At 42.1% G+C, this 24,510-nt stretch overlaps 2 long non-coding RNA genes across 2 annotated transcripts; one reads left to right on the top strand and one right to left on the bottom strand.

Moving 5' to 3' along the window:
• Positions 1 to 321: 321 nt before the first annotated feature.
• On the bottom strand, positions 322 to 19,801 carry LOC125343969. Its single transcript, XR_007209396.1, has 3 exons — positions 18,772 to 19,801; positions 7,931 to 7,936; positions 322 to 332 (listed from the first exon to the last, which is right to left on the bottom strand). It is a non-coding gene; the product is annotated as an uncharacterized LOC125343969 (long non-coding RNA).
• LOC125343964 lies at positions 16,182 to 24,472 on the top strand. The gene is made up of 4 exons (XR_007209391.1): positions 16,182 to 17,288; positions 21,521 to 21,720; positions 22,793 to 22,944; positions 24,130 to 24,472. It is a non-coding gene; the product is annotated as an uncharacterized LOC125343964 (long non-coding RNA).
• Positions 24,473 to 24,510: the final 38 nt, after the last annotated feature.

Below are 24,510 nucleotides of genomic sequence, written 5' to 3' on the forward strand. Positions count from 1 at the left end.
GCTAGCACTTAGCACCAACCAAATAGATCTGCCAGCAATTACACAGGCCCAGTGTCCCCTCCCCAAGAGCCTTGCTAAAATGCAGCCTTGATCCTCTTCCTTATCTGAGTGTTCTTGTTTTTCTTCCTTTTCATTTTCTTTCATTTCATTTTTGCCACCCTGCCTCTGAAATCTTTCAGATGACCAGATTTCTAGCTTCCTCAACTTCATCTCAAAAGTATTTCAGTTATCAAGTTAGAATATCAGGTGAGCCCTGATTGTCCCCTAAGGCAAATAAAAAAAAAGTCCAAGCATGAATAAGTCAGATGATTTTTTTTTGAAAGTTCCAACAGCTAAGTGTTCAAAGGAACTACAACTAAATTCTTTTCAATTGACTAAAGCCTTGAGTAACCTGTATTTCTGTCATTAGGATATACTTTTTAAAAACTATTTCCTGGAGTTAATTTTGATAAATATTAAAATGTATGATCAGATGCAGTTGGAGACAGGAGGGTTGGAAGTTCCAGGCCAGTTTAAAGTAAGACTGGTTTAAACAGTGGAGGATTCTTGGGATGTGACTTGCTGTTAAAATGCTTGTACAAAAACCTCAGTTTTGATGTGTCACACATACATGTAAATATAAAAATAAATGTAGAAGTAGTTGTCTACTTAATTTTGTACCAGAAAGGCTTGATAAAGAGGTTGGCATACTGTAAACGACACTTAGCCCTGTTGTTTTCTTTTTTGTTGGTTCGGCTGTGAACTTAGGGCATGGGTGCTGTCCCTGTGCTTTCTAACTCTAGGCTAGCACTCTAACACTTTGAGCCACTAGGTCACTTCCACTTTTCTGGTGGTTATTGGAGACCTTCAAATCTACCTGAGTAGCAAGGATTATAGGTGTGAGCCAGCTCCTTCCCTCCATACACAACTCAACTCAAAACTCTTGTTTTGTTGTTTTTTTCCATCACAAGGTTCTAACCCATTCTTACCAGGTGAGGTGAACACACCTGTAATCATATCACATGGGAGGCAGAGCAAAAGGAACAAAGGGGTGCTGTGGCTCAAGTGGTATCAGGCCCATTCCACTTTGAAGCCAGGTTTCAGTGGTTTATGATTGTAATATTAGCTATTCAAGAGGCTGAGATCTGAAGACTGTAGCCTGAAACCAACCTGGCCAGGGAAGTCTGATTCTTATCTTCAAATGATCACAAAAAAGGCAGAATTGGAGCTGTGTATCAATAGTATTGGGCAAAAAACACTCAGGGACAGAGTCCACAAGGGACATGCCACAGTACTGGCACAAAAGAGGGGGAGGGGGAGGAAAAGAGCAAGGGGGGAGGGAGGAGGAAGGAAGACAGGAAGGAAAAGAAAGAAGCACACAAACATCTGGGTGCCTGTGGCTCAGGGCTGAAATCATACATACTCAGGAGGGTGAGATCTGAGTATTGCAGAAAGTGCTGAGACCTATCTCCAGTTAATCACGAATATCCTGGAAATGGAGCTTTGGCTCCAGTAGTAGAACACTTGGCTGAAGGACAAAAGCTCAGGGATAACACTCATGGCCCATGGGTTCTGGGGAAAAAAAAAACAGAAAATCGAAATAAGCAGGAGACTTGGGATTTCACTACCATAGGCACAGGCTAGGGCAATAGTTCCAATGATCATTATGTTCACAAACTAAGATGAATAATGGGTAACTGACCTATTTGTCATTTCTGAGCAAACCACGTGAATTTAACGTTTTCCTGGATTCCTTTTACTTACCATTATCCGGTGTGCTGCTCCTAAGCTTCAACTCATGGCCTGGACATTGTCCCTGAGTTTGGGGTTACAACTAGTGCTTAAAGACCCCGCTTGAGCAACGGCTCCACTTTTGGCTTTTTAATGTTGAATTAGAGGTAAGAGTCATACAGATTTCCTGTACCGGCTGGCTTTGAACCACAATCCTCAGAATTCAGTTTCCTAAATTGCTAGAATTATAGGCAAGGGCCACAGATGTCTGGCAAAATGGAATCTTAATGTAATTTTGATTTTCATTCCCCTTAAAAATGTTAAAAACTTGTCATGTGATTATTGTTCAATTTATATTTCTTAATTTGACGACTGTTTAGTCTACAGATTTGTTTCTTGATTTCATTATTTCTACTGGATTTTTTTTCCCCCACAGGGATGTTGAACATTTCCTCATGTTTCTTTTTTTTTTTTTTTTTTTGCCAGTCCTGGGGCTTGGACTCAGGGCCTGAGCACTGTCCCTGGCTTCTTTTTGCTCAAGGCTAGCACTCTTAGACTTGAGCGACAGCGCTACGTCTGGCTTTTTCTACATATGTGGTGCTGAGGAATCAAACCAAGGGCTTCATATATAGAAGGCAAGCACTCTTGCCAATAGGCCACATTTCCAGCCACTCTACTGGAAATTTTATTTCTAACTTCTTTATATATTCTGAATATGAATCCAGTTTCACTGTCTTTGTTGGGCAGGTTTTTAATTTGATGAAATCACTCGTGAATTCTTGCCTGAGCAATTGGAGTTCTGCTCTGAATCATTGTGTACAACGTCAATTTAAACAGCTTCTGTGTAATGGTTTCTTTGTTCCATTTGGAATTATGAATCCAATTTCAGTGTTATAGATATGGATGTGCAGTTTCCCTTACACCATTTGTTGAAAAGGCTATCTTCATCATATATTTTTTTGGATAGCTACAGATAGCTGTACTATTTTATTGGATTTGATTTTATTCTATCTATAGCTTTCTGTTTTCGTCTCCAGCATTACTGCTGTGGTTCAGGATTGCTTGTGTACTTTCTTTTTCTATTCCTGTGAAATAACCTTGGAATTTGGATGGGGATGGCACGTCAAGAAAATTTTAGGTTACATGTCAATGTTTACAATATTAATTGTGCCCACTCATGAAAAACAAAGGTCTTCTGGAGCACAGTGCAACTTCTGGCCTTTTCTGCTCATGTGGTGCTGAGGAATCGAACCCAGTGCTTCATGCATGCTAGCTAGGCAAGCACTCTACCACTAAGCCACATTCTAAATTTCCGTTGCTAAATTTCCACATGTTTGGGTCAGGGACTTTACATTATGTATCTAAAACAATTACTAAACATAAAAAGGCCTAGGATAGACCTATCAGAGGATCACAGTAGCTCCACAGCTATGTACTTGTGATTATATAAAATGAGGCTAAGCAAGATGAAATCCAAGAGGACACAGGAGGACTTTATTGTTGTGGTTACATTTAATATTCTAGGTGAATTTCCTTTGGCATACATCATGGGCTTAGTATATATGATTCTGGTACACTGGATATTGTATATATGCTTACCTGAATGAAGGAAGGGAAAGAAAAATGAGGGCGTAACAACTATGACAAGAAATGTACTCACTACCTTATTATGTAATTGTACACCCTTGTATATCACCTTGACATCATATTCTTCAGATCTCACCCTCCTGAGTAGCTAGGATAAAGGTTATGAGCCACCAGAGTCCAAACTGTGTTTTGATACTTTTTTCACCAATTGCAGGTCTTGAACTCAGGGCCTGGGCACTGTTGCTGACCCTCTTTGTGCTCAAGGCTAGGGATCTCTCACTTGAGCCTCATTGCCACTTCTAGATTTTGAGTAGTTAATTGGAGGTAAGAGACTCACGGGGACTATTCTGACAGGCTGGCTTTGAACTGCAACCCTCAGATATCTGCCTCTTTAGTAGATAGGATTACAGGCGTGAGCCACTGGCAGCTGGCAATTTTTTAATACCAAAATGTTGGGGAAAGCCTTTATCCTTCCTAAGAATTTTCTGGAAGGTCTAGGGTCTCCTAAGTATAAGGCCAGATCATTTTAAAATAATGATCATTTGAGTTTTGCTTTTCCTATTTGTACCCCTTTAATCTCCATTCTTTGGCTTTATTATTCTTGCTAAGAAATCAAGCACTAGGTTGGAAAGAGTGACCTGTGTGCCAGTGGCTCAGGTTCTTTATCATGATGATGATATAGATCTTTTTAATGTGTTGTTGAATTTGGTATACAATGATTTTCACAAAAGCGTGAGCCATTGATAATTGGCTTGATATCCCTGCCCTACCTCCCCAGAATTGGCAATTGCCTTTACTGCTTGAGTTGTAGTTAAGACTACAACTTTGTGTTGTGTCACTGTTGCCTGGCTTTCGAAATATTGTGCATGTGTGCATGTCTGTGTGTGTGCACACGCATACCTGGAACTGGAGCATGAACTCACTGACTGGGCACTGTCCCTTAGCTTTCCTGCTACTTGTAAATTTTTGCTGGTTAATTGAAAATTTTTTCCTCTTCTTTCTGATTTCTTTAATGACTTACTGATCATTCGGAAGTATAATTCTTTTGTTGTTGATTTATTTTATCTCATTATGATGTGTAAAGGTGCTGATTGGTTCAGCTTTTTTGTATTTAAGATTTGCTTCATGTTGCAAAATGTTCTTTATTTTAGTTTCATGGGCTGAAGAGAATGTCTATTGTGAAACTGTTGGATGAAATTTTTCTGTAGATGTCCATTTAGTTAATGTGATCTCTGGTATAGTTCAAATTTTCTAACTTTTAATTAATGATCTATTAATTATGGTGTAACTTTGAGGACATTCTTCATTACTTTATCCAGCCCTTTATGCCCACTACTACTTGCATTTTATCAAATTCAGTGAACTAACATCCATGTTCTTTAGGATTTCTGAAATCTGTGGATATTGTGATGACTTTTTATTTCACGCATTTAAGACTTTTTGCTTTGCTTTTTAGCTCGAAACTGTCGCTCTACCACCTGAGATCCACTTCGGGGCTATGCTGGTTAATTCGATATAATCGTTTTGGATTTGCCTGGTGGACTGAGTTTTATCTCTGATCCTCAGATCTCAGCCACTAGTGCTCAGCACGTTTGATTTTTCCTCACTTCCCACTTCTCTCCCGTGGCCGTCAGTATGCCATGTTATACGTTGTGCATTTGAACTTTATCATGATATTTATCTGTGGTAGATTTTGGAAAACGTATAGTACAAATTTTCTGAGTACATTTCCTTTCTATGAAACAGGGTCTTGAAGCCATCGTTCTCCTGAACTAGTCTTGTGACAGTTGTTACTACGGAATGTGCCACCACACTTGGTTCATTCCATCGATTTTTTTTATGTCTCTTCTTCTTCATCTTCCCCAATAATTCATAGGTTCGGCGTCAATTCTCTTCCAATTTTCTTTTCTTTTGTATCAGTTCTAGAGGTTGAAATCAGGGTCGAGGTCTGTGTCTGAGCTTTTCTGTTCAATACTAGCACTTTACCAGTTGAGTCAGTGGTTCACTCACTTCTGCCTCATGCTTGGGCTGGCTTTGAACTGTCTTCAGATCTCAGCCTCTTGAATACTATTCAATCATGAGCCACTGGCACTTGGCTTGCTCCAGATTTCTTGAAATGTATGGTCATGGATTTTTGTTGTTTTCTTTTTTTGTTTTTGTTTTTTGCCAGTCCTGGGGCTTGGACTCAGGGCTTGAGCACTGTCTGTCCCTGGCTTCTTTTTACTCAAGGCTAACAGACTGCTACTTGAGCTTTTTCTGTTTATGTGCTGTTGAGGAATCAAACTCAGGGCTTCATGCATGCAAGGCAAGCACTGTACCGCTAAGCCATATTACCAGCCCATTTGGTTTCTTATTGCTGTTGAAAAATTAAAATTTCTCAAGCTTGGATTCAACTCCTGATCTTCTTCTGCATGATCTATCTAGTTCATTCTTCTTCACACTTATTCCTTCCTGATGCTGTATTGGTAAACTACCTTTATATTAGAGAATGCACCAATACTGAAGCTCGAACTTGGGGCCTGGGCACTGTCCCTTAGCTTGTTCACTCAAGGCTGGTGCTATACCACTTAAGCCATAGCTCCACTGTGGGCTTCTTGGTTGTCAAACGTCTTTTCCATGTGGCTGACAATCTCATTTACAACGTGAATAGATTTATATCCTACATTCACATTTACTTGAATAATCTTTGTGGTCAGTGATCACTTTAAATGCAGATGTTTAAATCCCTTGTCATTTGAACCATTTTAACTTCCTTTGATTTAGTTATTACAGAATTAAGAACTTTGGGGGGAGTTAACATTGCCTTGTTTTTTTCACATCATTTTGAGGCCATGTCTTGAATGCTCAATTTCATTTTACTCAAAATGGATAAAACAAACCAGTTGTGGTAGTTGCTGTATGTGTGCTGGGAAGGCCTGGCCAGTTCATTCCATGGTTGTTGTCAGTGACAGGACTCCTTCTCCTCAGAAGCTTCCTTTTTGCACATAGGGAGCTGTTAATGGCCTTAGTCAGCTTTGCAGCCTGGGCTGCAGCACCCAGGCAAAGTAAACATCTCAGCTGAATGCTGTGAAGAAAAAGTGAGGAAACAAAATAATGAGATCTCCCCTGGAGGGGGTTTACATGGAGGAATGGGGGCCTCTTAGCTCTTTCAGACCAGGCCTAGCAGTAAACAACCCTCTAAGAGGGAGGAAGGTGCAGAGTTCCGGTGATGCCTCCACAGCTGTGCTTAAAGCATTCAGATTTGGCCTGCAGCATACCACTTGGGGCAGCTCTAGAGACTGAGCCATTTGCTAGTCCCAGGCTTTGTTATCTCCTAAATTCACAGAAATCCACAGGCTATGGGGCTAATTCTGCCGCACAGAATGTGGGGGCTACTGGCCAAGGCATCTCTCACAGCTGGTATTTCCTGTTGCTAAAATTCAGTGTGTCTGAATGAGGAATCCCCTTTCTCCCCAACTGCCTTTCGAAATCAGTATTCTACCCGGATACTGTGGCAGGTTGTCCCCAGTCTCAATGATTGGAAATTCTTCCTTGTTTTCAATGCTGTAGTGTAGGTCAATCTCGAATGAGCATTCTTGTGAGATGGCGCGTAGCTATAGCTGGCCAGGGAACAACGTAATGCTGCTTCTCCTCCCATGAGCAGGAGTCGGTGTTACATTTTGAAAACTGACGTTTCTGCTCCAGCTAAGATTAACAGTTTGCTGTCATCAGTGTTGTGTAACTTACCTTGGTTATGGCTTTGTGGTCCCCTGTACCGGGTAATGCAAGGTTGTAGCAGGAGACTACTGCCTGTTCTCCTCTGTAGCAACTATATGCTGCTTTTTACCTGTGCTCTCATCTGCTCTGCTATTCTCGCTCTGTATCTTCTGAATAGTCAGTGTTATTACCCTGACTCATTTAGTCACAAGGATGAAATTTTTGTTCTGACATCTTACCCCAGAATCTCCATGGAATTCTTTATTTAGCTTTTCATTTCCAAGATTTTTTTTTTTTAAGATGGAGGTAGGGGAGTCCAGAATACAGGATTTTTGGTCTTGTTACTCTGTCTTCTTATTCATGGAATCACTCCAACACAGAGGAAATTTCTAATCCACTGTTTGCCCCAAAGTGATTTTTGACAGTATTTAAGTTTTGAGGTAGAGTTTATATAGACAATGAATTGAATATTTCCTCCAACATCTTGGATTTACACTGAGGGACATCATAAATGGTGAGTAAGTAAATTCCCCCAATATTCTAATACATTACACAGAATTTGAGATTGAGAAGAGAGAGTGTGTGGCTCAACTACTTGATGATTCTGTTTCATGCCCACAAAATCCACTATTGCTTTATGTACCTTCATCAGCTGGCATGTCTGATTTTCTGGAAATAGTCTTGGAGAGCTCAGAAATTTTATTTATTTTTAAATTTTTACCGTCCTTCCCCCCCCACCCCGTCGGTACTCAGGGTTCACACTGGGTACTGTCCCAAGCTCTTTTGCTCTACCACTTTGAGCCACAGATCTACCTGCAGTTTTCTGGTGCTTAATCGGAGATAAGAACCTGAAGAACCTTTGTGCCTGGGCTGGATCTTTCCAGCCTGAGCTCAGATGTCAGCCTCCTGAATAGCTAGTAATACAGTTATGAACCACCAGCTCCTGGCAAAATCTTTTTTTTTTTTTATAGTCAGAAAGACCTTATTTGTAATAAGATGTTCCTCATAACACTCTTTTCTAATATCCGTGGTCTGTTCATCTGTGTTTCACTGATAATCTTTGGGAGCATTCCCATTAAAACCTAGTGCTTTAACCTGGAATATACATTTTTTTTTACTTCGCCCAGTCTTAAGGAACGCATCTTTAAATGAAAGGTAAATAAGGACTTTTCTTCCTATACTTTTATAATGAATATTTCCTTTTCGTCAATTCTAGTCTAGTTTGACTCTTTTCTTGCATGTTCTCTACAGGCCTTTGGCAATTTCACGCTGCCCCCTGGCGGTTAATTATGGCCGCCATTCACGGGTCTTTTTTTGTTCTTAATGTTTCATTTTGGTTTTAGACAGTTTCCCAAAGTAGCTCAAGTCAGTCCCTTAACTTGCAATCGGAGCTCTAATCGTGGCACCTGAAATCCCAACCATGAGCAAATTAGAGTACTAGTTTCCTCACAAAGAGGGTAACCTGGTGGGTAGACAATCCCCATGCTTTTGTTATTCAAATAGGTTCCAAAATACCCAGCTCAAACATTGTTTTGAAATGTTAATTTACCCCTTTCAAATTTAGACAGCAGGTGGGTAAAATGTCTAGTTCTTCTCACACTTAAAAGTTTCTGACCACTTGGAAGTGCGTCTAGTATATAAAATCCTTTGTTCAAGTTAACTGTTTCCTAGGGACGTGTGAGCTCCAGCGGCAAGCTGTCAACCGCGGGTCTCCCGCGGGTCTCCCGAGCTCCGCGGCGCCCGAGCGCATCCAAGCTCTCGATTTTTACATAAGCTTTCTCAGGGTCCACTTGCATGTACTGTTATGACTGGTCCAATTTTGGAAGTCTGGGAATGAACAAATCGTAGGAAAGTAGAAAATATCAAGGACTGATCTTAAGCAATCCAAACAGATGGCCATCAGTCCTCTTTCATTAGTGACAGAGCAAATAGCCACTTTTAAAAATGTCCCCGTTCACATACAGCTTGTCTGGCGTGTCAAGTCCCTCAGAAACGCTTGGGAGTGTTCAGAAGCATGCAAGATAGAATGTTGGAGTAGAAAATAGACAGCTGTCCCTGAGTAGGTCGGATAAACTTTAAACCCCCAGAACAATCCTTCATTAGCATAATAAACGATGCTAGTATCTTTCTGTGCTTTGGTTGGGTTTCATATTTGCCCCTGGTTGTTCAAAATCCATTTTTTTCTTATGACTGGGTATATGCATGTATAGCAAAAACCTCCCAGAAGACGTTAGAGTGACTCTTTGTGGCCACTCCTCCTATTCTCTCCGCCTTCAGCTCCTTCCACTTTAAAAGCGCAGCCACGGGGTTCTGCAGCCATATTGCCCGGGTTCGCGTGATCGCGAGGTGTCTGTCCACGACATGGTGCCTTTGAGGCCATTTTTGGCAATCCCACGCCACTCGCAATGGTGTTTTTTACCAAACGCCATCCAAATTGCATGAAAATGCTTTGCAAATAGCACAGTTTTTACTGGTGATGCACTCTAAGTGTTCTCCATACTTTTTATTCTCCCCTAGGACATGGCACTTTTGTCATTTTTTTTCCCAAAGAAAATTTGTGGTTGTAATAGCTTTTTTTTTGGTTGACACCACTTTTATGTGCTTTAGTTTTCTTTCCTTTATTTCGGTATTTTGCCCATCGGGGCCGCGGATACGTGTTTTGGTTGTTTTTTGTTGTTTGTTTGTTCCTTGCCTCCCCCCACCCCTCTGCCTAATAGACCTGTGGATAACATGTTTTGCATTTGGGGTGCTCAGTTTGCCCATCCGGGCTGCGGATACCTGCTTTTATTGTTTTTTTGTTCTTTCCCCTTTAGCCCAACGGGGCCATGGATACGTGGATTTTTTCACCCCCTGCTTTTGTTGTTAAAATACATTTTGGCCCATCGGGGCTTCGGATACCTGCTTTTTCTTTTTTTCTTCTGTGTTCCTTTTGTTTTCCTCCTTTTTCTGGTCCATCGGGGCCGCGGATAGCTGTCTTTTTTTTCACTCTCGTTTTTTCTCCTGTTTCTCTGGTCCATCGGGGCTGCGGATACCTGCTTTGGTGTTTTCCCATGGCTGGCTGGACATGTAGCTTATGTAAGTTCCTCGGCTCGCTGGAATCCCTGCACTGTTCTGGCCGATCGTTTCGGTGGAGTGTGAGTTAACCTCCGGGCCGTTAACAGACAAGTGACTTAGCTCGGTGGGCGTTACGGGGTGTGGAGACAGGAGAACAAAAATGGCAAACGCCATCTTGGCTTTGCTGTGTCTACTGGCCGAGGGCCAGTGTTACTAAGTGGAAATTACAGCCACAGAATGGACAGGGAGGCAGGTCAAGGCTAGCAGAGTGCAGGACATGAAGAGCCAGAGGTTGTGATTGAGCTGTTGTTGGCTTCTCTGCAGCTCTTGGTGTGAATCAGGGTAAGCGGATGTGAGGATGTTCAGGATCTGGAGGTGAGGGTGTGAAAAATATGGCACACAGAGGTGTGAGAGGCAGGGCCTCACATGGTAATCACATTTTGCTGCATGGATCAGTATAGCTGCCTATGCACTAATTAGCTGTATAAGATGGCGGATCCGTCACTGCAGTGTCCGGAAGGCGGGAAAGTGGCATCCCTGTGCTAACATGGCATCTAGACTGAAAACGGTGTCACTGACATTACAATATGCCAGTAGAAGTTCTTGCTATAGTAGAGGTAGACGCTGTTTCTTTTATTCCCCCATGTTTGTCTCATTTTCCTGCAGAGACAATATAGCACTTTGGTCAGGGGCTAATATGGCGGCTAGTCACGTGAAAGGCTTGAGGCCTAGTGCGGGGTATGGCCTTGGCGGGCTTTGTGGACGTCGCATTGTTAAAGATGGCGGGCACTTCCGTTTTGTAACCATCGAAGCTGGGGGGGGGGAAGTTGGTACTTTTTGCTTGCCACTTGACTTTACCAGTCGGAAGCTGGCACTAAGGAGTTGGATCAGATGGTAGAAGTGAGACTGTTGATGTCACAGTACATCCATCGAGGACTTGGGTGAGCCAGCCTCTCCATCCTCATTCGGCCACTCAGGAGCCGTGGGGCATGCCTGTAATCCTAATACCTGGGAGGTTGAGGCTGAACGGTCTTATGTTTGATGCCAGCTTGTCCTCACAATGAGATTCCGATCTCAAAAAAGGAAAAAGCAAAGATGCCACATTATAGTCTCTCTCTGTGGGCGGTGTCCAAGGTCAAAGTGTTCTGAAAGACATGTATTTGGCTTTTCTACCTCCCTTCATATGTGTCCAGCATGATCTTGTCATGCTGGCTGCTTGCACAGACTGAACCTCACCCATTCCTCTGTACTGATGCTGTGGCCTGAGGCTAGTCTTTTATTTCCTGGTCTCTGGTCTAACCTGCACTGTTTATTATCTGTAGTGTCATTGCAGGCCTGGTGTGTACGTGCTTGTGAGTCTGACCAGAACCATTAGAGCTAGCAGGAAAATTGTTGCCTAAGAGGTGCAGAAAAGGAACCTCTACCGCCCTCTTGCGGAACATCTACCCTATGGCCAAGCCCGGGGTTGGATTGAGATTTATACTGTCCCATTTGGATATCAGTCTTAAGTCTGATTGTGTAGTTTTGTTATTGCTTGAATTTCAGACTTATGTGACTGTTATAGAAATGTATTTAAGAGCATTTTTGGTGTAGAATATATTCGATTTACTTGTGGTTTAATCTTGTTTTTTTTCCTGAATATTTGATTTAGTGGTTCTGGGCTTGATTGAACTCAGGGCCTAGTGCTTGTTAGGTAGCTGCTCTACCACTGAGACACACCTCTGGCCCATTCTGATTATTTTCTTTGAAACTGGCTTAATTCACAACTATAAAATTTTTGAAGACCTTACAGCACAGAAACAGTTACTTAAAATTTTAACTTATGATCAAATGAAAAAAAAAATGTTTGAAGGTCTTCACTAGTCTCCAGGCCTTATGTAGTTCTTGTTCGTAATGCTGCACTATACTGCTTGACTAAGAAGCAAGTTATGCAGGAAACTTTTAACTGCTGTAGTCTTTTATAGGACTTATTATGGGAGCATTAATAACCATATTTCAATTTTCTACAGTTTCCTGCCTTCCTAAATGCCTAGCTCTTTCTACACTTGGCTCCCAGCAATCCCTCAGTCCTTGTCCCCAGCCCCAACCCCGGCCAGGCCCAGCCCTACAAGGGCCAGCCCCAGCCCCGGCCCCAGCCCCAGCCCCAGCCCCAGCCCCGACCAGCCGTGCCCTACAAGGGCTAGCCCCAGCCCCTGCCCCAGCCCTACAAGGGCCAGCCCCAGCCCCAGTGCACTCCAGCCCCAACCCCAGCCCTACAAGGGCCAGCCCCAGCCCCAGCCCCAGCCCCAGCCCCAGTCATCCCAGCCCCAGCCCCAGTGCGCCCCAGCCCCAGCGTGCCCCAGCCCCAGTGCACCCCACCCCAACCCCTGCCCCAGCCCCAGCCAGGGCCCTGGCCAGCCCTAGCCCACCGTGTCCGTAGAGTTGCTCCAATCTTCATTGATTTGGTGCTCAAAGCAAGATGCCCATTGCTCATTTGGTTAGACTGAGTCTACTCCCACCAACCTGACTCCCTAAGTCACATTTTTCAGTTAAAAGTCCCTCTTGTCCGTGATCCCATATTACAACAAAGAATTGCTGCACCTTATCTTGAATGTTACTGCCTTTAAGGAATGAAAAGCCTTTATTCTGTCATTGTTGCAGTAGTCCCAGCTACAATATTCTGAGCTGCTTTCGGTGGTCTTTTTTTACATACTGTGGCTGACCACCTGAAGAAACTCTTTGCAGGGTTATATTCCAATTGTCCATAATCTACCGTTTGGATTCGAATGCAGTCCAAACCCTATTTACACTCACTAAGAGAACTTCCAAGTCTTCACAACATACAATTTATGTGTTCAGTCCTAGCCTTGCACACTAAAGGGCAATGGCATCCTATTTTCATTACTGTGCTTGGGCCGCTTCTCGGGAATTAATGATGTCCATAATTACATTTGCTGAGCAGTAAGGCCAGCGATTATTCTGGTTTTATGTGCTGTGCTAGGGTATGGATGCCAGGCACCATCACTGAGCTACATCTCCAGCTCTTGGTATTTTCAGACATGGACTGTATTAAGCAACAGAGGCTGGCCTGGAACTCACAACCCTCTTGTCTTCCAACTTCCTCCTGTCTTCCTTTTCTGAGAGATATGTGATAGCACTCTTATCTTATTAATGGGCATTCATTTTATTTTTTCCTTTAATTGAGCACTGGGTTAAAAAAAAACCCAAAAATAAACCCCTGACTTTCATCATTACTTAATGTGAATGATGGTAACTGACAAGCTATGGCTTCCTGTGCTCTATTTTATATGAATTACATACATTGTTACCTTTTCTTGGAAAAGGTGGAAATATGAAGAAAATTCCAGAGTTCATAGCCCTTCCCTTTAAACCAATATTTGCCTTCTGATATGATAGCAACCTCAAATGGGTTCTGCAGCATTGAGGCTTGCTTGAACTTGGGGCCTTGGCAATGCCAGACAAGCACTATACTATGAGCTATATCCTCAGCCTTTACTTTTTGAAGACAGGATAGCTCAATCTGGCCTGGAACTCACAATCCTCCTGCCAGGGATTCTAAGCACACCTGTCACGGCCTGGCCCAAACTGGAATTCTTAAATATGTATATTTCCAGTTGAATGTTCCCTTCCCAATAAACTAATATCTTGACTTCTGAATGTGAAGGGGTACTCCCCACATGAAATCTTTCTGCTGGATTATAGATGAACAAAAATACCCTTGTGTAATAGCAAGGGAGTGGCTTTATAGCACTTACCTGCATATAATTAATCACAGTCTGTGCCTCCATATATTAAAGTAAAATCCTGTTTCCTTTTACCATTTGCATTACGGCTGAGGCTTCTACCTACCTGAGATTCACTCTCTGGTGTTTTTGGAGGCATAGTTTTACTGCACAGCCCAAGCTGGCCTCTTATTATTCGTTTGCCTCAACTTCCCAGTTCAGGGATTACTTGCATGCATCACTATGGCCTGCAATGTCTCTGTTAATGTGCACTTCATTTTTCCTCCACTAGTGGGCACTAGTAAAGACTCCAGCCACAATATATTGCAGTAGGGGATGCCCACTACTGAAGATCCTTAAATTAGTAAATGTGCACAGTTTTAGTTGTGTTGTACACATTGTCAGAGTCCACAGCTATTCCTGTTTAAGACTCTTCTATGTATCAAAACAGAGAAGACTATCATAAAGCCCCTTTCTTGAAACTGAATTGCACATAATCCTAATGGCAATTGTTAATGATTCTTTAAGTTTGACTTGTCTCTGTTTATATTCTTTGCTTTTATTGAAAGAGGTTAATGCATAATAGCAATTACAAGGGCCTCCATTTCATACTGCCTTGGAAGTATAACAATCATATTGTACTTCATGCCTTAAAGGCTCCATTTTGAGGCCTGCTGATACCTCTGATTGTATTTGTCTGTTTCTATGCACTGGAAGAGGAAGCCATCTCCCACCTCCTGCCTTTCCCTTTCAGCAAGGAATGCACTATCTGGAAGGCCTTTATATTTGAACAGTCAATATGTACAATTGTAGTGAGCACAACCACATACCTTGAGTATTAATGTGGCTCATTTCATTTGAATGAGATCTTACTCTCAGACCACTAAGGTTTTCATTGGCTTCTTATTCCTGGACACAAAAATAATCTGCAGGAGGGAGTGTCCACTATAAGTGTCAAATATGTGGTTTAATCGACCACAAGTACATTCCTTGAATGTTAATACAAATGATTGGGACATAGGTCATCCTGTTTAATTAAGGTTGCTGACCTGTGAGTTCCCATTAATGTGCAAATGTATTTGTCTGGGTTCTAATGTACCAAACAAGGACATCCCACCTTTGACTTCCTCTGCCTTTTAATAAGTGGTGCCCAGTGCTTAAAAATCTTTACATTTGGACAAGTAATATGCATAACTGCAGTTGTCCACTGCCTATTGACTTAAAGTGCCTTGTAGTTCTTTTGTGTTATGGCATACTATTTTCTCCCAAGGCTCCTGCTAGTTGCCCATTAATATATATAATTGAAATTTTCTTCATCTTACTCCATTGCCTTTTCTTTCAATCAATAAAGGCCTTCTTTTAGTTCATGTGTACAATTGCATTTGCTCTTATTCTGTGCACTAGAAAAGGATCTCATCTTAGAAATGCCAGCAGAAAGTACCATTACTCTCACTTGGAAAGTTCACCTGCCCAAATGCAATTCGCTAAGCATATCTTAAATCAATACCTCAGTGCTCTCTTTGCGTTAGAGAGATGCTGTTACCCAGTGCTCCCTTTAGATTTCAGCATGAAGCAATGCAACTGCTCATTCCCACTCTATTCTAGGAGTTCATCTCCTCACAGTCCCTGCACGTCAGAGGCATGCTAACTATGTATAAGCCTCTCGTACACGAATATTAATATGCATAATTATGCTTCTTTGGACCCCTGTGGTAGAAAAAGACCTTATGTTCCTACCACTACTTAGCGATGGCTGCTGAGGAGCTCTAACAATTTATAACCTCAGCTCTTGGACAATTAAAGCACAGCAATGACAGTTATCAAGAGTACTGGACATTAAACAGGACTCCTGTACTCTTTGTATACATCAGGGGTCCTGACTAAGGCCCCAGGATTGTGAATGTGAATATTTGCAATGAAGGCATGCCAAAGATAATGTGTTCTCCACACTCCTGCATTACTGCAGCTGCTGCTGACCTCACCAGACAGTGGCAATTACAAATGGCTTTCATGTGTCCCTAAAACTTACCTTGGGACTGACTGCAAATAAGCACAATGACAATCAATGGTTTTTTATCCTCCCATGGCTCAATAAACTATATACAGTGCAGCATACCATGGACATGGGCGTCAAACAATGACATATTTCTAGTCCTTCTGCATTGCTTTGGTGCCTAAAATACCCAGAGTTGCCATGTTCTCACCCTTTCTACAGGGTCTGCCCTCTCCTGCCCTGCATCTGCCCCTTGGACCCTTATAACTAAGAATGCTCACAATCCAGGATTGTGCTCCCATTTCCCTTCTCCCTTGCCATGCCGTTAAGCCGGGCAAGGCCTTTTCCCTTGGCCTTAAAAAAACAGTCCTAAGCTTCATTGCTTTGTATAGGTGGAATGCTTCAGCCTCCACTTCCTTTGCATTACTTCTGAGTAATGCCAGGTACCCCCAAACTCCACTAGTGTCCTTAATGGACACAATACCATCTGACTTTTCAGCCCCAGTCCAAGATCTCCCTGCCACATTCAGTTTGTGCAGTGCTGACCATCAGAGCAGCAGGCTGGAACTAGGTAGATAAGCCTTCATCCTTCCTACATCTATTAATTATCCCAGTTTCAATTACTGCCACATTACTGCAGGTGCTGCTACACCTGCCCATCTTTAATATTGCTTTACTGAGCAAAATATTTAAGGCAAGTCGGGCTCAGGGAGCCCCTTTATTCGAGGCTTCCTTTACACTATATGAACTGAAAATTGTCTCTCAGGAGAGGAAGGTTAGTATTTGGTTTATAAAAAGCTTCCTTCCCGAGCTGATTTGCCTGGTTAAAATCTCAACTGTTCTCTTTTGTATATTGCTATCATACAGTGCCAATTGCCAGGATGCAACCAGAAAAGCTGCTGTTCATTTGGCATTTGGATTACAAAGTGGACTGATCATCTAGTCATTAATTTATTGAAGTAAAAACAATGTATTTATACTAGGTATCGGAGGCATTTCTCTGATGCATTTCTCTGATCATATATCTGATGACCAGTGTCTCATTTTACTGAGGTGGTGGATCTGTGGATAGAACACTGACTCTTGATTATTTCAGTATTTGCAGAGGAGTGCAAGTGGACTCAAGCTTAGTATTTGTGGCTGTACTAGCACTGGAAAACCAGTGTTTGTTTGGGCTTTGTTGTGATTCACTTCTAGGAAAACTAGCTATGCTTTATTTGGAGTACTAGTCCCTTATTATAAAAGGATTCAATGAGAGAACATATGCTCAGGTGCTTTTTGCTAGTAATTGGAACTAACTGAAGAACCACCAGCCTGTAGTGTCCAGGGTCAGTGACCACTGAGTATTGAGTAGGAAACTGCTGAAACAAATGATTCAGCCGTCACAACTTCAGAGTATCTCCACTGAAAAATAATACTCCTCCTCTGAGAAGGATATAAAAAAGATCCACCAAGGTCCACGTCCAGCTGTAAGAAGCTATGAGAAGAATCTTCAGAAAGCTCTAAGACTGGCTCTTCAGAATACCGTAAGTACTGCTTGGTAGCTATTAAGTCATCTCTGTCCTATTCAACTTGATTTTTAACATACCACCCATAGAAAAGGCAAATGACTTAATCTCTTTTCACAGTATCTCTGCAATTTATGGGTATATGTCTGTTAAGCATCAAAATTGCAGAATTTGCATGTGTACCGAGCCCTATGCTAGGGTACACTGAAATGAAAGGTAGAAATGATATGATTTCTTCATCTCTAAGATGATTATGGAGAGCTAATGTAAGCTTACACTTGAGTTAACTTTATAGAAAATGATCAAGTGTTGGCTTATGAATTACAAGTCACAGCGGTTATGTTTTAACCCATTCACAAGGGTTTAAAGATAATGTGAATGGAACATTTCCTTTAAGTACATGGTATATAAGTAACTTTGAGCTTGGATCCCTTAATTTTCAAATTAGATAAATCTGCTTGCATACTCTCCTGGGCATCAAGAAGAAGCAGAATAAATACTACATATACTTGTGTAAGAACTGCCTTTGGGTGTAAAGTACCTACCTGCAAGAGGTTGTGAAGCTGGTTCTGCTCAGTGAAATGCCATAAAATAGTTTGGCTTTACCAGGCATCTTATCTAAGGATTAGAGTTGAGTAATTCATCTTCCATTTACTCCTGAGAATTTAAGATATTAACAAAAATCCTTATAGGGGCTGGGAATATGGCCTAGTGGCAAGAGCACTTGCCTCCTACACATGAAGCTCTCAGTTCGATTCCCCAGCACCACATATATGGAAAACGGCCAGAAGGGGCGCTGTGGCTCAGGTGGCAGAGTGCTAGCCTTGAGCGGGAAGAAGCCAGGGATGGTGCTCAGGCCCTGAGTCCAAGGCCCAGGACTGCCCCCCCCCCAAAAAAAAAAATACTTATAGTAATCTGTAATGAGGAATCTGGAAACACGCTTCTTTAAGAGCCCCAGATTCCCTAGCCCTGGTCCATATCATAAGCTTTAAAACTGCACATTTGGCTTAGATCTACTCCACTGAACTCTAATCTAGTAATAAATACACAGCCAATTTATAAAAACAATAAAGAAAATGGCACCTTTAGGTACTAGTAATTGCTCTTCTACCTTGTATCCAACTATTTTTAAGAGACTGCGTGACCTTTAAATACAAATTTAGCCAGCCCTTACTTTTGACCCATAGGTTCATGGGACTTCTTTTTCTTCCTTTTGTATAATTCAGTGCTTTGTCATCTGGCAAAACCAAGCCCTCTAGAAAATAGAAATGGAATACCTACTTTGAATGCTTCAGTTAAGACTTACTAGGTTTTTACTAACATCCTGAGTCCTGTATTTCTTCTCAAAAACATTTCCAGGACACAGACATGAGAACTTCCAGCACCTGTTCATAGGCTCCACTGCAGATCTTCCCTTTTCACAACTCGGCTCAGTTCTGGCCGGCTCCAACCCTGCACAGTGCAGATCTTGCAGGCCACCTGGAAAAAATGGAGGACTTACCTTTGTTTGACTTACATCCTTGTCTTCTGGGGCTTTAGTTTCCTGCAGGTCGTCCTTTTTTGGCCACGCCTTTTAGTTCATTAGGCAGTCCATTATTAGGCACTGGTTATTTTTAAGGATGCCCAGTCTTTTTATTTTGTATAAAAAAGAAAAAGAAAGCAGAATATCAGCCAGCTTCCATCAACCATTTCGTCCACCATTTTCCTTTTGCATATAACTCATCGGTTTTCAACTTTCTATAATGCATTTGGCCTATTTCATTTCTCCCGCAATGGCGAAAACTTAGATCCTCATTTCAAAAAGGAAGAACGAAAGGCTTAAAACCACAAATTTACGTCCTTTCTCATCTACAGCCAGTTAGCCAGTGAGATGGTTGCTTTCTGCTTAGCAGGACTTAAAATGGTTCCCAATGGTTCCCACATTCTGTGGACCAACTGGCTTTAAGTTCTCAAGATTGCTTATGAATAGAACCATTAGTAGCCGCAGGAAGCGCAGCTGGACATGGCGCTCTGTATGGCCAAAGTCATTCGTGATTCCACCTCCTAAGTTTGAAAAACAATAAAAGTTCTTTTAAAGACAAAAAGAGGGACGGCCCAGGTCTCCATAAGCAATTTCCAGGATTCCTGGGCCTTTTCCAGCTTTTCTCTTTCTATACGCTTGTTACTGTCCAGAACTGGGGTTTTTAATGCCAGTTTGAGGATTTGAGGATTTCTCCAGATATTCTAGAATTTGGGTGGCAGCTCTTGTCTACAAGTTGTCCAAGAAATAAACCATGTGCATACAGCCAGAAATGGTTCTATTTACTTTGGCATGTTTACTAGTTAGAATACAAACTAAAAAGAGGGGAATGTGGCAAAACTAGGAGCCAGAAAGGCAGTGCAATTAATGTAGGTTTCTCACTTCTAAGAATTAACAAGAAAAGTCCAGGAGAGGGCTGGGGATATGGCCTAGTGGCAAGAGCACTTGCCTCATATACTTGAAGCCCTGGGTTCGATTCTCCAGCACCACATATAAAGAAAATGGCCAGAAGTGGCGCTGTGACTCGTGGCAGAGTGCTAGCCTTGAGCAAAAAGAAGCCAGGGACAGTGCTCAGGCCCTGAGTCCAAGGCCCAGGACTGGCAAAAAAAAAAAAAAAAGTCCAGGAGAGAAGATCTGGGAGGAGCCCCATATTGTAATAGGATTCCACTAAACTGTTGGAGGCCCCACTCCTAATGGAGAGTCTTCCAACTTTCCTTTCATGGCTTTTCGTTCACCTTCAAATAAATTATCCTCTTTACCTTTCAAAAAATTTTACTAGAAAGAAAAGCAGCTGTTAAAAATTAATAAGAAAAGCCACAATACAGAACTCGTGGGGGCGGGGGGTGGGGCGGGGGGGTGGGGGTGGGGGTGGTATGTGGAAAAAAAATGCAGCAGTGAAGTGCACCGGACATGGATGAAAGTGAACTATGCAACTCGTGAGTGGAGAACAAGAAGGAGGGAATGGGAGAGAATGAGGGAAGGGAAGACTTATGTAGGAAAGGAAATGTACTCATTACTTGACTTATGTAATTGTAATCCCTCTATCACCTCTAAAACAACCACAAAGTAAAAATTTTTTTTAAAAGGAAAAGTGGCTGGGAATATGGCCTAGTGCTAAAGTGCTCGTCTCGTATACATAAGGCCCTGGGTTCAATTCCTCAGCACCACATATATAGAAAAAGCCAGAAGTGGCGCTGTGGCTCAAGTGGCAGAGTGCTAGCCTTGAGCAAAAAGAAGCCAGGGACAGTGCTCAGGAGCTGAGTTCAAGACCCAGGACTGGGAAAAATAAATAAATAAATAATAAAAAGAAGGAAAAAGAAACATCAGTCAGGCGCTGGTGGCTCACTCCTGTAACTCAGGAGGCTGAGACTGACATAGCCCTGCACACTTAAAAAGCTCAGGGACAGGGGCTGGGAATATGGCCTAGTGGCAAGAGAGCTTGTCTCACATACATGAAGCCCTGGGTTTGATTCCGCAGCACCACATATATAGAAAAAAAATAAAAAAGAAAAGCTCAGGGACAGGGTTGGGAATGTGGCTTGCTGGTAGAGTGCTTGCCAAGCATCCATGAAGCCCTGGATTGGATTCCTCAGCACCACATAAACAGAAAAAGCCAGAAGTTGGCGCTGTAGGTCAAATGATAGAGCGCTAGCCTTGAGCAAAAGAAGCTCAAGGACAGTGCCCTGACTTCTCAAGCCCAGTGGGGCTTGAAATAAAATAAAGGAAAAAAACATCAGATGAGACTTTTATTCCATACAGATACTCTGTTTAAACTTGTAGCTAAAATTCCTATTCTGACATGGACCTTTGACTCCTCAGATTCTCTGTTAGTTTATGAACCATTAGCACTGCAAAAGGTCAGGCTATGTATTCCCTCAACATTCCTCCATGTAGCAATTATAGATGTCTGTCTATTCAAAAATTAAGAATTATCCTTAATGTGAATATCAATTCACGTCCTCAAGAAAAAGAAAGAAAAGCTACAAGCATAATCTGGGAATTCTAGTAATTATTCAGCTCTGTTCTTGGAGAGGAAATAGAGCTGAGATACATAGAACTCTCACAGGGCTATGCTGACAGGAAGGATAGAATATACAGCTCTCTATAGCTCTTAAGTGTCCATCTCACTGTTCATACAAAGAAAAGGGAATACATTATTAGTTACTCATTGCAAGATTTCACCAGTGTACTGATTATTTTTAATCATTTGTTTTTCTTCTCTCCTTTCCAGATGTTCCCTAGAAAAACCTTGTTGCTTTGCAGTGTTAGTGACCTCTTCCCTTTGAGGATCTCTAGGTGGAGATGGGGCATGATGATCCTCCAAGGGAAAAGCTCATTATTACTCAGCAACAATGCTAGGTCCGCAGGTTTTAACTTAAGTTCCTGGGCCCAGATAGGAAGATGAAGACTCACAGATCCACATCAAGATGGGTAAGTGAAGCTGGGTACCCTAGCTACTTAGGAGGCTGAGATCTGAGGATCAAGGTACAAAGCTAGCCCAGGCAGAAAAGTCCCCATGAGACTCTTATTTCCAGCTAATCACTCACAAAACCAGAAGTGGCGCTGTGGCTCAATGTGGTAGAGTGCTAGGCTTGAGCAAAAGAGCTCCAGGGTAGCGCCCAGGCCGTCAGTTCAAGCTCCAGAACTTACAAAAAAAAAAAAAAAAAAAAAAAAAAGATGGGTAAGTACACCAAGTCCTAATGGTATAGGCCTTGTCCTGTACTCTTCATGAAGAGTTTGGTATTCACCAGGAGATGCTTTCATGATAGTAATCCTTGAAATGTTATCACTGATGAGAAAGACCCATGAACTATAGTGACTAACAACTTGTTAGACTCACCTAGAGCCAGTAGCCCTTGTAGATTTTCTATTGGTAAATGAGTGCCTCCCCAAAGGGTCCCCTTCTTTATCTCAAAGAGCAATGTTAGGGATTTGAAAACAGTGGCAGTCCTGAGCCAAGATAGTGTTATCTTGGCTGTGTGGTCTTAAAACACTTTATCTCTAGGTTTGTTTTTATGATCTCACTAATTTAGAAGGACCTCTAGTGGACAGGGGTTTTATTTTTTATTTTATTTATTTATTTATTTTTGGCCAGTCCTGGGGCTTGGACTCAGGGCCTGAGCACTGTCCCTGGCTTCTTTTTGCTCAAGGCTAGCACTCTGCCACTTGAGCCACAGCACCACATCTAGTCGTTTGCTATATATGTGGTGCTGGGGAATCGAACCCAGGGCTTCGTGTATACGAGGCAAGTATTCTTGCCACTAGGCCATATTACCAGCCCTGGACAGGGGTTTTAGACATAATCGCAGTCTTTAGCTGCAAATCTAAGGCTAGGACAGGTGACAGCTCCTCCATTGACTCCTCTGCTGTTTCCTGTGCAAGGAAATGGTATTTATTTGATCCCTGTGCCAAGTTTCTACTGCTTATTTAAGTCTTCCACGACTAACACAGTATTTCATACTTCTTTGATGGCATTTTACATGGTTTCTTGTGTTTGTCATAGCTCCATCTGCTGCTGAATCATTATCCTTCCCAAAGGAAGTGCAGAAAGCGGAATCTTCAGCAGGATCAAGAACTGAACATGACAGGACACGGGCTTGCCCACCTGAACATCAACATGTCTGGCAGACCACCATTTTAAAATAACAGAATGAAGTAAGTTGTTTATATTTCCATCCTTTGAGGCTTTCTGTTTGTTGGAGTTGGTATTGGATGGAGTGTGGTGGTCTAAATGGGAAATGGGAAAATGACCAGGCACCCATATTACCAACTGGATTCACTGAACCAGTCTAAAAGACATGGCAGTCTCCTTATGAGATGTGTTACACAGGGGCTTAGCCTCTACTTTGTCTTATTCTGTTTTTATCACATTCCATGCACTGCCATCTGCTGAAGCTTAAATACTGAGAAGCCTAAATGACAGTTTGGGCTTTCTGCTGAAAGAATGAGCCTTCATTTCCCATTGTGAAAGAATATATTTGTGGCTAAAATTTATGAGTGCAGTAGCTCATGCCTGTAATCCCAGTAACTCCAAAGGCAGAGATCAGGAAGAGTGAGGTTCTAGGCTGGCAGCAATAAGTTAGACCTCATCTCAGCAAAAATGCTGAACATGGTAGAACACGTATCTGCTGTGCCACAGTAACTATCAGCGTTCTGTTCACATAGCATGTTTTACTATATGGACCGAAGTCCAGGCTAGGCCAAGCAATTGAAGACTCTGCCTATAAATAAGTGCCTGGGTAGAGAGGGATTAGGTAGTAGTGGCTTAAGGTTTGGAATTTAAGCTCCAGAACTGTCAAAAAAGGGGGGAAAAAGTGTTTAGAGAAACCTAGACTCTAAAATTTTTCATTATAATTGTGAAGGGTGTGAATATCCTGTTTTCTAAAGAAAAAAAAACCCAAGCTAACAAAGGGCCCTTTGTTAAAATATCCATCCCACTGGGACATTCTAGTCATGGAATTTCTCGTACATAATGGTAGCAGAACGTTTAAATCTGCTACTCATTAGATATTGGAACTGGCAATCTAAAGCCTCTCATTAGACTTCTTTACCTGTAAAGTGGAAATGAATGAAAAGTGCTCAGTAATGCCTCACACATGGTCAGTAGCAGGTAACCGAAACCACTCACCCATTCTAGTTGCTGGCAAGTGGATAAGTTTTAGTTCTGCATAAAAGAACATTTCTTAGCTAAACATATGCATGTAAGCAAAGGAGCAATTGTACTGCTGGGGGGTCCTAATTATGTCGCTATTAATATTGATAGTAGTAGAGTGGTCCATAATCACTTATTGTAATTATTAATGGCACCTTTTTTTGTCTTCTTTTTTGTGCCTGTCTCAGGTCCCTCACTGTATGTTGTTTCTTGCAATTTTCGTCCTGCAGTTGTCAGTCCCGTTGCTTTTCCTCTTCTCTGCGTATCTGTTTCTTGCTTGAGTGGTCTTTTACTGTTTAAAGTATTTCTTACCTATTTCCATGTTTCCCTTGCTAATTTCTTCCATGCATGCCTTTATGAACCTACATGTGCCTTTCTCTGACCTGTGCACTGTCTGCTTTTGCTCTAAGTATGATGTACTTCTTTGTCTTCGATGTATGTTACTTTTGTCATTTGTTGCTACTCCTCTTAGCTCTTCTCTTCTGGCTTCTCCTTCATGACTCCTCTCTGGGTCACCTGCCATGTGCTTTCTTTCCCTTTTCTTACTGTGCCTGCCCTCATTTCTTTTT

This window comes from Perognathus longimembris, chromosome 28 (genome assembly GCF_023159225.1).
Source record: "Perognathus longimembris pacificus isolate PPM17 chromosome 28, ASM2315922v1, whole genome shotgun sequence".
Taxonomy (NCBI): domain Eukaryota; kingdom Metazoa; phylum Chordata; class Mammalia; order Rodentia; family Heteromyidae; genus Perognathus; species Perognathus longimembris.